We start from the raw sequence: 13564 nt of genomic DNA on the forward strand, positions 1-13564 counted from the left end.
AACTTTAATCTGGATGCAGCAGAAGTTTCTGCAGCTGAATCCTGAAATCATCTGAAATCATCTGAAATCATCTGAAATCATCTGAAATCATCTCCGGCGTGAACGGGCAGGATTGTGACGACGTGAGAATGAACCCGGAGTGTTTCGGTTTTTATTCTTCAGACGGCGACGGCAGCCTGACGAGAGCGAGTCCGAGAGCAGGAACATGCCTCTATAAGGAGAAGCAGCCGCTCTACCAGGCCAGGCCATTAATCCTCACACACACACACACACACACACACACACACACACACACACACACACACACACACACTGGAAGTGACAATCTATTCTTTGAGCTTCCTGCCTGCTAAAGTGAAGATGAATTATGCATTTTACTGGATGACAAAAGAGGCTGTCAGACTGTGAATAATCAAAGTGCAGCACAGCCGAGCTGCCGGCCGACACACACACACACACACACACACACACACACACACACACACACACACACACACACACACACACACACACACACACACACACACACACACACACACACACACACACACACACACACACACACACACACACACACACACACATGTTTTATCTCCACCCTGCAGCAGAATGTGACCAAACACTCTAAACAAATAATGTGCATCGTTATTTACACGCTTAGAATAAAACTTTAAACCTCTTTTTTTTTTTTATTAGTCAACTTGTAAACATGCCATCATCACTGTGCTCATATTAAAACCCCTTTTTAATGATAGAAGTCCAATAATATGTCAGCTTTTTTTCTCTCTGCATTAACAACAAACAGCACCAACTAGTGGCCTGGCATAGTAACTACATGGCTCACAGTGTTCCTGCCGTTTCCATGGAAACGGGCACATTGTTTTTGAAATGCTGCTTTGTAAAGGCGAAACTTCGTCTGCAACGAAAACGCAAAACGAAGCATCTCCATCCGAAACGTCCTGGAGGTGGAGCACGCTCGCTACCTCGTTTTCAACGTTTCCGTGGAAACGGACGTCGTTTTCAAAAGTGTCGTCTTGTGAACGTGAAACTTTTCTGAGCTGAAAACGCTGAAACGCATCGCTGGGATCAGGAACTTCACGTTCCATGGTCAGTGTTGGACAGAAATAGGAACTAACAGGATGCAGAGCAGAAATTAAAGCTGAATATGAATAAAGATAAACAACGTGAAGCTTTTCATAAAGAAATATGTCGCTCAGGTTCGAGCTGAATTCTTCACCGCAGCTTCCCTCGTCCCCCGCGTTGCCCCGTTGTGAATATAATTGCCCCCCTCTGGGTTTAATGGGTTTATTGCTTGTTTTTTTTAGCACACCTGGTCGACAACTCACTAAAGTGACAAAAAGGCTTTGACCTTTGACCTTTACCACAGGAGGCGCGTCTCTTTGTTTTCCAGGATCTTCAGTGAGAAACTAGAACAAACTGCAGAATCCCTCAATAACTGTACATTTTCAGACACAAACACTGGGGGAGTCAAAAGGGGGTCAAAGGTCACCGGCACCACCCGCAATCAGCTTGTTTTAGTCTCTTATCAGGCCACAGACCTTACTTGGTAACGTCCACACGTCTTCACACGTTACTGCAGGAGAGCGTCGGCTCGTTGAACAAGCGCTCACTTCCTGCTCAAATCATGAAGACTGAGCTTAACGTGGACTTAGAAATAAAAACTCCATGGAAAGTAGAAACGCAGTAGAAATGTGGTTTTCTGCTTGACTGACAAACCTCTGTTGGACACGCCCACTTTCACCTCCGTACGAATGCAGGATTCTTCCTGGGTCAAAGAAGTTTCAAATGAAAACGGAACTTTATTTTGAAAAGTTGCATTTTCTCGTTTCCACAGAAATGGAGTTGGAGCAGTTTTGGAAAGTTTTGTTCTCTTGTTTCCGTGGAATCGGAGCGTTTTTCCTGTTACCATGGGAACAGTGTTTTTCGAAAAGTAGCATTCTTTTCCCCCGTTTCCATAGAGACGGAGCGTTTTTGAAAAGTTGCGTTTTGCCGTTTCCATGTAGTTGTTGTATAAACGAGCCCAAACGACGTGACCAAAGTTTTCTGTTTTCACTTGAAAACATCGTCGTGTCAACGAAGTTTAAACTTAAAGTCACAGTGTGTGTGTGTGTGTGTGTGTGTGTGTGTGTGTGTGTGTGTGTGTGTGTGTGTGTGTGTGTGTGTGTGTGTGTGTGACTGACTGACTCGAGGGTTTAGAGGAGGGAAGTTGTTTGTGTTGTTTGGAAGCTGCAGCCTGTTGGTCTGGATGGGCGGGGCCGGGGGGGGCCGGGGGGGCCGGGGGGGGGGGGGGCGGCGGGGGGCGGGGCTTCAGAGGTCAGAGGTCACCGCGGCGCCGCGGCCCGGCAGGGTAAACACAGTGTGACTCTCACAGTTAACGAGCGTCGAACATTAACCTGTTCAATGTAAACAAGCACTTCCTGTTTGAAGTTGAACTACAAAGCGTTGGCAGTAATTGACGACTCGGGCTAACGAGCCCCACGGCGGCTCTCATGAGCTCGTCAGAAAAGCCCCCCCCCCCCCCCCCCCCCCCCCCCCCCCCCCCTCCTGGAGCCGTTAACGAAAACTGCGCCACAAAACGCGGCTGCCGCCGCAGAGCGCCGCCGCTACGTAGCTGAAATCTGCTAAAACCTTTTTACCGTCACTGGAAACCAGAAGAAAGACGTGGACGTCCACTTCTCATGTCCTCAGAAACACCAAGCCACAGCCGCTTTTACAGTTTCACTTTAAAAGAAGCTGAAAAACCACAATACTGGAGTTTTTATCAGAAGAGACTGAGTCTGATCGTCGGCGGGGGAAAAGTTTACTGTTGCTTCACTCAGAAGATAAAAACATCATCATCATTATTCCAGTTCAGTTCAACAAGATCCTGTAAATATACATTTAGTTCACTTTCAAAAAGTTTACTGGTTTCTTTATTCATTTTATGATGTAAATACTAATTTGTTTAAAAAAGATATTTCTAATATTTAATACAACAATCTGTAATATTTGAAAATATTTAGTATTTTGATATTGATTATTCTTTAATAATCTTGTTTTTCGTATCTTTGAGCTTCTGTGATGACTTATCGAAACAGAACAAACAAAACTGAAACAAAACAAACAATCTTCAAAGAATAAAAGAATAAAAGAATAAAAGAATAAAAGAATAAAAGAATAAAAGAATAAAAGAATAAAAGAACACACATTACTTCTTCTCTTTTTAAAACCAGACTTTTCCTTCTGACTCGATACTCTAGAACCTCTCATGTCTCTTCTCTTCCTCCGAGCTCGGATGGCGTTTACGTAAGAGGAAGACCTCCAGTGTGACAAAGTGTGATTTCACTGAGTCACGGCGGCGAGCGATGAGCCGCGAGCGGCGAGCGGCGAGCGGCGAGCGGCGAGCTGGAGTCGATGGAGGAAGTGTGTTTATGAAGTCTGCTGGCAGCCGGCCGCTCTGTGTTTGGTCTCGGTGACTGAATGTGTCTGGAGCAACTCGACTCCTCGCCACTCAGCTGTTGTCCAAACACTGTGTCGCCATAGCAACATGAGTCATCAGAAGTGTCCCGTCTGTCGCCGCCGTGGAGGGTTTTTAACCGTGGAGGGTTTTTAACTGTGGTGGGTTTTTAACCGTGGAGGGTTTTTAACTGTGGTGGGTTTTTAACTATGGAGGGTTTTTTTAACTATGGAGGGTTTTTAACCGTGGAGGGTTTTTTAACCGTGGAGGGTTTTTAACCGTGGAGGGTTTTTAACCGTGGAGGGTTTTTTAACTGTGGAGGGTTTTTAACCGTGGAGGGTTTTTAACTATGGAGGGTTTTTAACCGTGGAGGGTTTTTAACTATGGAGGGTTTTTAACCGTGGAGGGTTTTTAATTGTGGAGGGTTTTTTAACTATGGAGGGTTTTTAACCGTGGAGGGTTTTGAGACTCCGTCGTTGTACAGACGGGGTAAAAGTGACCATTTCTGGAAACGCTAAGGCCCAGTCCTGAGTAGACGGCAAAAGATACTGCACATGCTCAGTAGATGGAAAACAACAACGATGCTTGTCTGGCGTACTAACGACATCGTTTTCACTGTTTCCATGGTAACGAGCATAGTTTTCAAAAATGTAGTGTAAACAATTTCTGAAACAGAAATGCAAAAACAAAGTAGTTTTTTTTTGGAAACATTGGGCAAACAGGGCCTTAGGAACACACACACACACACACACACACACACACACACACACACACACACACACACACACACACACTCCTTGATATCGTCGTCGCAGTGTGAAGCTCAGAGTCACATGTCTGAACGCTTTTCTTCTCTCGACGCGCCGGCGTGCAGAGAGTGGTGTTACCATGGCGACGGCCTAAACTGTCAGCATAAAGACAAAGACCTAGATGAGATCAGGGCTACGGCGAAGAAGCTGCGAGAAAATGAGAAAAAATTTTCTCTAAAAAAATGTAAAAAGAAAAAAATTTAATTAAATATTTATATGTATCCAGTTATTATACTATAAAGTTATTTTCCATTTAACTTCACCAGTTTTAGATTATTTTTATTCAAAATCGCTGAATTTTCACATTTACCGTTCAAATGCTGAGAAGAGACTTGCGGTGAGGCGGCAGCCAGCTGAGCCTCACCATGGATTGCTATCTCTCTGTATGTCGCTGTTAAAATGTTCAAACACTTTTGCTATATGAATTATATTATAAATTTCCATAGTTTAGTTACCTGAGGTATATAATGTACAGTGTATTTTGTCAACAACTGTATGTGTGTGACGTGTTTCTTGTGCTGAGCGGCTGGGTGAGGCACGCAGTTCTCCTGCCTCATGGTAGAGGGCGCTAGTGATCCCAGGGATCCTTCTTGCGACTCCTCGGCTGCAGAATAAGTGACAACAAGCGACAGTTAGCGAGTCAAGTGCAGCGGCAGCGATCGTTTATTTTTTTCCTCTCGCCTGGACTTACTTTTAACACGGAGGACTACAGATCTAAAATAAAACAGTTTTCTAAACTTCTATAAACAAGTTATCGATGCTTTTGTTCTGAAGGAGCGGCGCATGGACTTCATTTCTAAGTAAAGGTAAGACCATGATAACGTTTTTTTTTAATTAAATGTGCTTTTTTGTGTGCTTACAGTTTGTATGTGTAAAGAATGCTGGTATGAGCTTTTAAACAGAACCCGTTAACTGCTGCCAATCAAATGGTGAATCAGATCCTCTTTAGGGTTCATATGTTTGTAAATCTGACTGTGATGAAGTCGGTGCCTCACCAGCCATGAACCTCACCAGCCATGAGCCTCACCACACGTCACACTGAAACCAGTTCAGTTCAAACCGAATCAAGACTCCTTCTGTTTTCACAGGTGGGTTGGAATCCTGGCAGGACGTCTCCAGTGAAAGTCGCAAACCGTTGCTCCCGACGGGGAAACGGAGCAACCAAACGGACATCAATGAGTTCAGAGGTTCAGGCTCCTTTTCCTGGTTTAACCTCATTCTGTCTGATCGCTATAGCAACCATAACAAGGCGGTCATTCCAAGAAAAGTTTAGGAATTTGCTTGGAAAGTTTTTAGTAATAACGGCACTAATACCAGGAAGCCTCGCAGCCTCTTGGTAACCTGGTCGCTGAGCCGTTTCCATAGAAACAAGTCACGTTTCATAAACTGATGTAGCTGCCCGAGCTACCTAGTTAGCATCGATATGAGCTAACGGCTAACATGCTGTAGATGCTAACTCGATTCCGCAGGAAAATGTGGCATTGGCGAAGGCCCGCACTCTACCGAGTGTAGCTCTAGCTATTTTAGGTTTTAAGGACGTTTAGACTCTTTAGATTTTTCAATTCTCACCTTTTTCTGTGTTTTTTTGTCAATTTTGTTGTTTTCAACTGATTTATTTTGTCTGTCTTTCAAAGCAGTTTTATTCTTATTTTATTTAATCTCCTTTTGTTCTTATTGTGATAGGGTTTAAGGAGATAAGAGTCTTACTTTAGATTTCAGCTTCAAGAAGCCTCTGGAGCCACATGAAGATCTCTGATCTGGAATCAGCCGATTCAGTCCAACCAGAAACCTTAATGAAGATTTAATGAATTCAGCTTAAGCCAATCAGTTATCAAAGCATGTAGGAAAAGGAATCCATCCGAGAGTTGTTTGGTACTTTTTAAATACGATGTGTGGCCGTAGGGATCAGCCGATGAAAGCCCCCCCCCCCCCCCCCCCCGCCCCTGAGCTTTGACTCAGCGAGTCTGAACAAAGACGTGAGGTCAGATTGTGGAGAGAGAGCGGAGGGAGGTGGATTAAAGAGCCGCTCAGTCGAAAACCATCAATTGTTTCTGGATGAAAGCAAAGAGCGGTTCACATAGTAGCTGGTCAGCTGTTCCCCGACCAGCTGGCTGCCTGTTCCAGGGATGGAGGAATTTAAAAAGAAAAAAGAAAAACCTCTTCACTTCCCACAGGTCCCACTGGGACAGCAGCCCCTCCCCCCAACCCCCACCCCCACCCCTCCCCCGACCGTATTCACACACCAGACAAAGATGGATGACCACAGTGGGACTCGAATGTTTGGAGTCAATTTATCCTGTTCAGTGGCTCAACTTCTGAAAAAATATCTGGTTCATACAGCCAACAATATCTTTCTGTTAAAATCCAGATTATAGAGCATCTTCCTCCTCTAACATCCAGATTACAGAGCATCTTCCTCTACCGGTGACATTAGCAGCAATAATCAGATTATCAACATATTAAAATATTCCTGGATTATTCGATTGGCCTGTTAGTTAGAAAGTTCTGAGTCATTCAACTATTCAACTATGAGGAGTGAATCCCCCCCCCCCCCCCACCCCCACACACACACACACACACACTGAACTCAACAGCTGGTATTTCTATTTCCAGTGGTTTCTTTAACCTCCTCCATGTGTTCTACTGCTTAGAGGTTTTCTGGTTTTGCTGTCGTTCTGCTCTGAATCTCAAAGAGGAAATCCAAGTTGACTTCATGAGTCAGAGTCTTAAAAGTTACAGCTGCACGTGGAAGTCCAGATTACTCAATATCACAAAGAGTACGTCATCATTTCCTGACCTGAGAATGATAAGACAAGATGAGACGAGACAGGACAAGATAAAGGTGATAGTGGCACACAGGAGTATGGAACACGTATAAATACTTTGCCATAGTTCTCACAGTCCTTTATAATAAGAGACTTTAATAAAAGGGCGGCGCTGTCGTTTGATTTTCTAATGAAATCAAACAGACTTGAGAACAAAATGGAGAGAAGCAACATCCTGATGGACCGATGAGGAATCGGAGGCTATCAGGGAGCGTCTCAGCTATTAAACTACCGATATGGACGGTGGAACTAGAATACCAGCGCGAGTCAAACCACTAGGGGTCGGCCATGTTGGTTTACTGGAGCATGAGCAGAAGAAACTGTTTACAGCGGGGGGATGAGCAGTAACAGGCTCCGTCTCTCCGGGGGGGGGGGGGGGGGGAGTTCCACCTGAACGAGTCGAGTAAACCGACGCCCCCTGAAGTACACGTCTTTTCATTGTCGTGTAAACGAGACCTTCATGTTTCTCCTCACTGACGTCTGGTTGCTCCAGTTGCTCCAGTTGCTCCAGTTCCTCCAGTTCCTCTAGTTGCTCCAGTTGCTCCAGTTTCTCCAGTTGCTCCAGTTGCTCCAGTTCCTCCAGTTGCTACAGTTCCTCCAGTTCCTCCAGTTCCTCCAGTTGCTCCAGTTGCTCCAGTTGCTCCAGTTGCTCCAGTTGCTCCAGTTCCTCCAGTTGCTACAGTTCCTCCAGTTCCTCCAGTTGCTCCAGTTGCTCCAGTTCCTCCAGTTGCTCCAGTTGCTCAAGATCTCTGTGTGAAAGGTTGAATCCTCTCGGTGCATTCCGGCCCGGCCTCCATCTTCACACCACTTAACTCCTCGGCGCTCGGAGGCTTCGCTTCATGTTTCATGTCCTAAAAGCAGCGGCGGGCGGCGGGTGAGTGGCGGGTGAGCGGCGGGTGGCGGGTGGCGGGTGGCGAGCGGCGAGCAGCGGTCCCCGGGAGGACGAGTGTTTTAAGACGAGTGCGGAGCCGCGACTCACTCAGCCGGACTGAAGCGAAGCTTCTAGAAGCTGCCAGAAGGCCCGACCTCCTCCCGACCTCCTCCACCTCGGTAATGCTTCTGCATCAAACACAGAAATGGCTGCTGCTCGCCGTTTCCTCGCTGGAGATCTCCTCTCATCTCATCTCATCTCATCTCATCTCATCTCATCTCATCTCATCTCATCTCATCTCATCTCATCTCATCTCATCTCTGATCATCTCTGATCATCTCTGAGGCTCAGCCAGCGTCAACAGTTCAGAGATCAGAGGCTCCATTTATTAACCTCTGTCTGAGCCCCGCTCACCCCACATCCAACTTAGTCCATTATTCAGTCAAATTAATAATAATAAGCAACTCCGGCTTTTTTATTCATAAATAAATAACATCGATGGTTTTATAGTCGTGGAGCTTCGCTGAAAAGCTTCATTCACTTCATGCTTTGCCAATAAAATGCAAAATATTTGAAATTTCTAATATAATATATATATTTATATCAGTTAAACAAAAAAACAAAGCAAATAAAATAAATAAAACAAATGTTTAAAATACACAAAAAACATTGAAGAATTTATAGATCAGTAAAATAAAAAATAAATAATTGGAAAGAAATGCACATGTATAACTGATTTTACAGAAAGTGTGAAGTTGTATATAAATATAAAAAATGCAATTAAATTAAAATAAAGATACATTTATAGACTTGAGATCTCATCAAATAAATAAATATATGGTTCAGAAAAATAGCAGTTTATATCATACTTTTGTTTTTAAACTAAATAAAATCTATCGTGGATTTTGATCCAAATTTAGTGACAGAAAATACAATTAAAATGGAACGACTTGTATTTGATGAATGAATGAATGAATGAATGAATGAATGGATGAATGAATGAATGAATGAATGAATGAATGGATGAATGAATGAATGAATGAATGGATGAATGAATGAATGAATGGATGAATGAATGAATGGATGAATGAATGAATGAATGGATGGATGAATGAATGGATGAATGGATGAATGGATGAATGGATGAATGGATGAATGGATGAATGGATGAATGGATGAATGAATGAATGAATGAATGGATGAATGGATGAATGCAGAAACACAGTTTGCAAGTTATATATTTTAAATCCTATAAACCTGCTTTGAAAACAAATAATTAAACTCTAATGACATCAATGACCAGTACGTACTTTGTGCTGCATTTATACCAATAAACACATTTTGTTAAAACAAGTTTTCCTCTCCAAGTGAGAGGAGAAATAATCCAGAGCGGAGGTTGTGGGTGGTGTAGTTAGTGGGGGTGGGGGTCAGGCTGGGGCCTGTTCCTGCTTCTCCACCTGGTTTCTTCTCACCCAGAGAATTCCTGATTTACTCATCAGTTCTTCCTGATGTGAGATAAAAACGTTCCTCCAGCCGGTCCTGGTGTCGTTTCTAGAAACAATGTTAAACATGCCAGAATAAATAAAGCTGTAAAGTTTAGAATGATAAAATAGGATTTAAGTGAATAGATTGTAAAGTACTCATTAAAACTTTGGGATTAAATACTTTGGGCTTTTACGAAGTTACTTATGTGTCAAGTAGCGGGAGGAAGATGCTCTATAATCTGGATGTTAGGGGAGGAAGACAATCTATAATCTGGATGTTAGGGGAGGAAGACAATCTATAATATGAAGTTAGAGGAGGAAGATTATCTATAATCTGAAGTTAGGGGAGGAAGATTATCTATAATCTGAAGTTAGGGGAGGAAGACAATCTATAATCTGAAGTTAGGGGAGGAAGACAATCTATAATATGAAGTTAGAGGAGGAAGACAATCTATAATATGAAGTTAGGGGAGGAAGATGCTCTATAATCTGAAGTTAGGGGAGGAAGACAATCTATAATCTGAAGTTAGGGGAGGAAGACAATCTATAATCTGAAGTTAGAGGAGGAAGACAATCTATAATATGAAGTTAGGGGAGGAAGATGCTCTATAATCTGAAGTTAGGGGAGGAAGACAATCTATAATATGAAGATAGGGGAGGAAGATGTTCTATAATCTGAAGTTAGGGGAGGAAGATAATCTATAATATGAAGTTAGGGGAGGAAGACAATCTATAATATGAAGTTAGGGGAGGACGATAATCTATAATCTGAAGTTAGGGGAGGAAGACAATCTATAATATGAAGTTAGAGGAAGAAGATGCTCTATAATCTGGACCTTGGGGGAGGAAGATGCTCTATAATCTGGATGTTAGAGAAGAAAGACGGTCTAATCTGATGCTCGAGGAGGACGATGCTCTGTAATCTGGGTGTCAGTTTGTTAGTTAATCCTCTAACATCTCTACCGCTCTATCCGTAGCGACGTAAACGAGGCCTCAGATCAGACGAGGCCTCCGGAGGTCTCAGAACCCCGGTGAGACGGAATAATCTTGAAAATTTAAATTGTGGAAATAGAAAAAGCTGAACGGGTTAAAAACCCGCCGCTCTGGCTCCTCAGCAGGAATCTGATAGTCGCAGCTCAGGACTCCTGAATTATAGAAAGAGCTGCTCCAAATGAATCATTGAGACGTGGATCCTCTTTAATCTGCCAGAGCGCCTCCCGCCTCCCGCCTCCCTCCTCCCTCCTCCCTCCTCCCTCCCTCCTCCCTCCTCCCTCCTCCCTCCTCCTCCTCCCTCCTCCTCCCTCCCTCCTCCCTCCTCCCTCCTCCCTCCTCCCTCCCTCCTCCTCCCTCCCTCCTCCTCCCTCCCTCCTCCCTCCTCCCTCCTCCCTCCTCCCTCCTCCTCCCTCCCTCCTCCTCCCTCCCTTCTCCCTCCTCCCTCCTCCCTCCTCCCTCCCTCCTCCCTCCTCCTCCCTCCCTCCTCCCTCCTCCCTCCTCCCTCCTCCTCCCTCCCTCCTCCTCCCTCCCTCCTCCCTCCTCCCTCCTCCCTCCTCCCTCCCTCCTCCCTCCTCCTCCCTCCCTCCTCCCTCCTCCTCCCTCCCTCCTCCCTCCTCCCTCCTCCCTCCTGCCTCCTCCCTCCTCCCTCCTCCCTCCTCCCTCCTCATCCCTCCCTCATCCCTCCCTCCTCCCTCCCTCCTCCCTCCTCCCTCCTCCCTCCTGCCTCCTCCCTCCTCCCTCCTCCCTCCCTCCTCATCCCTCCCTCCTCCCTCCGTCCTCCCCCCCACCCCCTCCTCCCCCCCACCCCCCCTCCTCCCTCCGCTCAGCTCATATTAAACTCCTCGTCTTCGATCACACAAATCCCAGACTTCCTCCTCCTTCCTCTTTCTGCTTTAATCCGCCTCTAATCTGATTATTGGGACTGATCTTTTCTCTCCACGTTCTCCCAGATTACACTGTCATTACCACACTGAACACCTTCCTCCTAAACCCAGAGCATCAAACCTTTTTCTGCTGCTGGGCTCGTCAGCCTCAGACTCTGGTTTTCATCCATTGAGCTTCATGTAGAAGCCGTCGGAGGAGGAGTTTTAAATTTAACCCCTTTCTGGGCCGACGTTTCATTCATGCTCACTTCCAGTTTGTTCTGATGAAGTAACAACATATTTACATCGTTTCTCATTCATACAGTTTGTTATGGAGACCGGGGAGATACCATTTTCTTTTTCCCCCCAGAAAACCATTATCTCATTAATTCAGAAAAAAGCAGAATAGTATTTATGATTCTTTTTTTATGATTATGAGAAAATTATATCTCATGAATTCAGAAAAACAACACAGATTTCACATTTTTTGAGAAAATATTATCTCATAAATTAAGGAAAACCAAGCCGAATTATTTTTATGATTTATTTTTCTCATAATTATGAGATGATTATTTCATAAATTCAAAAGTTAACATTCTTCTAACCCACCCCTACTGGTGGTCGGTCAGGTTGATTTGATCGTTTCTGTGTTCTTCCAGTTTTCCGGCAGCCGGCCGAGCAGGAAGATAAAGATTTAAAACAGCTTCTTCACTTCGCCGGGAAAATAAATCCAGAAATAGTTTGTGAAGCTTTTAAAGAAAAGACGAGGAGAAAGAGCTTCAGCGCAGTGACCCGCATGGAGGACGGAGCTGAGGGTGGAGCTGAGGACGGAGCTGAGGACAGAGCTGAGGACGGAGCTGAGGGTGGAGCTGAGGGTGGAGCTGAGGACGGAGCTGAGGATGGAGCTGAGGGTGGAGCTGAGGACGGAGCTGAGGGTGGAGCTGAGGACGGAGCTGAGGACGGAGCTGAGGATGGAGCTGAGGGTGGAGCTGAGGACGGAGCTGAGGGTGGAGCTGAGGACGGAGCTGAGGACAGAGGATGGAGCTGAGGACGGAGCTGAGGATGGAGCTGAGGGTGGAGCTGAGGACGGAGCTGAGGATGGAGCTGAGGGTGGAGCTGAGGGTGGAGCTGAGGACGGAGCTGAGGGTGGAGCTGAGGACGGAGCTGAGGACAGAGCTGAGGACGGAGCTGAGGGTGGAGATGAGGACGGAGCTGAGGACGGAGCTGAGGACAGAGCTGAGGACGGAGCTGAGGGTGGAGCTGAGGACGGAGCTGAGGATGGAGCTGAGGGTGGAGCTGAGGACAGAGGATGGAGCTGAGGGTGGAGCTGAGGATGGAGCTGAGGACAGAGCTGAGGGTGGAGCTGAGGACGGAGCTGAGGACGGAGCTGAGGATGGAGCTGAGGACGGAGCTGAGGGTGGAGCTGAGGACGGAGCTGAGGACGGAGCTGAGGACGGAGCTGAGGACGGAGCTGAGGGTGGAGCTGAGGGTGGAGCTGAGGACGGAGCTGAGGGTGGCGCAGGACCAGCAGCAGCGCTTCACGAAACTTTGCTTCTCCGCCGTTTCCACGGAGACGGGGTTGGAAGCTGGCGTGCTAACTACGGCGTCTTCAGGGTTTTTGCTGCGAGAACGCCAAACTTCTCCGGAACAAAAACGCCACAGCGACGCGTGTTCACTTCAAACGTTGTCGTGGAAACGGGGCCTGGATTAAAACCTCCCGTTTGTCTCTTCACAGCTTCAAATGAGGACAAACCTTCTTTCACCTCCAGGACAAATTACAAAACATAGCTTCTTTTAAGTGTTATTTATTTATTTATTTATTTATTTATTTATTTATTTATTTATTCGGTTATTAATTTTTGTACGGTAATTTTCAGACAAATATACACAACAAAAACAACAAAAAATCTAGAGCTACACTTGGTAGAGCTCAGACCTTCACCAACGCCACATTAGGTTTTTTTTGGGGGGGGGGGTGTTGGGGGCGGGAGGGCGGGGGGGGGGGGGGGGGGGGGGGGGGGGGGGTTGGATGGACGAAGAACACAAAGGACCTGTTGTGGGTTCCCACTGGAGTGAAGGTTTCCCAGGAAGGTTTTACTATTCCCCATGAGAGACCCCCCACCCCCACCCCCACCCTCCCTTTGTGCTGTGGATGTGGAGGGTCTTGGGGTGGGGGGGGGGGGTGGGGGGGACTCCAGCTGGAGGCTGTAAATCCAGTGCCAGTCCAAACCGGCTGTAAATGTCTTCTTCTTCTTTCTCGTC

The sequence above is a fragment of the Lipophrys pholis genome (genome assembly GCF_963383615.2).
Source record: "Lipophrys pholis genome assembly, chromosome: 13".
In the NCBI taxonomy this organism is placed as follows: Eukaryota; Metazoa; Chordata; class Actinopteri; order Blenniiformes; family Blenniidae; genus Lipophrys; species Lipophrys pholis.